The sequence below is a fragment of the Arachis hypogaea genome, chromosome 7, assembly GCF_003086295.3.
Source record: "Arachis hypogaea cultivar Tifrunner chromosome 7, arahy.Tifrunner.gnm2.J5K5, whole genome shotgun sequence".
NCBI lineage: Eukaryota > Viridiplantae > Streptophyta > Magnoliopsida > Fabales > Fabaceae > Arachis > Arachis hypogaea.
The window spans coordinates 35169945-35171631 of record NC_092042.1 but is presented as its reverse complement, the minus strand read 5'-3'; the positions used below and the strand labels follow the sequence as shown (position 1 = coordinate 35171631).

The following is a 1687-nucleotide window of genomic DNA, read 5'->3' as shown; positions in this document are numbered from 1 at the left end:
TCTTCCACCATTATTATTGTTGAAACCTTGTTGAGGTCTCTGTTGATCCTTCCATGAGAGATTTGGATGACTTCTCCATGAAGGATTATAGGTGTTTCCATAGGGTTCTCCTATGTAATTCACCTCTTCCATTGAAGGGTTCTCAGGATCATAAGCTTCTTCTTCAGATAAAGCTTCCTTAGTACTGCTTGGTGCATTTTGCATTCCAGACAGACTTTGAGAAATCAAATTGACTTGCTGAGTCAATATCTTGTTCTGAGCCAATATGGCATTCAGAGTATCAATCTCAAGAACTCCTTTCTTCTGATTTGTCCCATTGTTCACAGGATTTCTTTCAGAAGTGTACATGAATTGGTTATTTGCAACCATTTCAATTAGTTGTTGAGCTTCTGTAGGCGTCTTCTTCAGATGAAGGGATCCTCCAACAGAGCTATCCAAAGACATCTTGGACAGTTCAGACAGACCATCATAGAAAATACCTATGATGCTCCATTCAGAAAGCATATCAGAGGGACACTTTCTGATTAATTGTTTGTATCTTTCCCAAGCTTCATAGAGGGATTCTCCTTCCTTCTGTCTGAAGGTCTGGACTTCCACTCTAAGCTTACTCAATTTTTGTGGTGGAAAGAACTTTGCCAAGAAGGCATTGACTAGCTTTTCCCAAGAGTTCAGGCTTTCTTTAGGTTGTGAGTCTAACCATGTTCTAGCTCTGTCTCTTACGGCAAAAGGGAATAGCATAAGTCTGTAGACCTCAGGGTCAACCCATTAGTCTTGACAGTGTCACAGATTTGCAAGAACTCAGCTAAAAACTGATGAGGATCTTCCAATGGAAGTCCATGGAACTTGCAATTCTGTTGCATCAGAGAAACTAATTGAGGCTTAAGCTCAAAGTTGTTTGCTCCAATGGCGGGGATAGAGATGCTTCTCCCATAGAAGTCGGGAGTAGGTGCAGTAAAGTCACCCAGCACCTTCCTTGCATTGTTGGCATTGTTGTTGTTTTCGGCTGCCATGGGTTCTTCTTCTTTGAAGATTTCTGTTAGGTCCTCTACAGAGAATTGTGCCTTAGCTTCTCTTAGCTTTCGCTTCAAGGTCCTTTCAGGTTCAGGATCAGCCTCAACAAGAATGCTTTTGTCTTTGCTCCTGCTCATATGAAAGACACGAGAACAAGAAAATATGGAATCCTCTATGTCACAGTATAGAGATTCCTTGAGGTGTTAGAGGAAAAGAAAAATAGAAGGCAGAAGTAGAAAATTCGAACTTATCAAGAAAGATGGAGTTCGAATTGTGCATCAAGGAATAGTGTTAGTCCATAAATAGAAGGATGTGAGAAGAGGGGAAGAAATTTTCGAAAATTAAGTAAAAGATTTTGAAAACATTTTGAAAAACACTAATTAATTTTCGAAAACCAAGAGTGGAAAAGAAATCAAGTGATTTTTGAAAAAGATTTTGAAATTAGAAATCAAAAAGATTTGATTGAAAACCATTTTGAAAAAGATGTGGTTAAGAAGATATGATTGGTTTTAAAAAGATGTGATTGAGAAGATATGATTTGAAAAACATTTTAAAAAGATTTGATTTTGAAAATTAATGACTTGGCTATCAAGAAAGATATGATTCAAACATTAAACCTTTCTCATCAGAAAAGGCAACATACTTGAAATGTTGAATCAAATCATTAATTGATAGC

At 37.5% G+C, this 1687-nt stretch overlaps 1 non-coding gene across 1 annotated transcript; it reads left to right on the top strand.

The window, feature by feature from the left end:
* The first annotated feature begins 498 nt into the window (after positions 1-498).
* Positions 499-606, top strand: LOC112704207 (small nucleolar RNA R71). Its single transcript, XR_003154843.1, has one exon. It is a non-coding gene; the product is annotated as a small nucleolar RNA R71 (small nucleolar RNA).
* Positions 607-1687: the final 1081 nt, after the last annotated feature.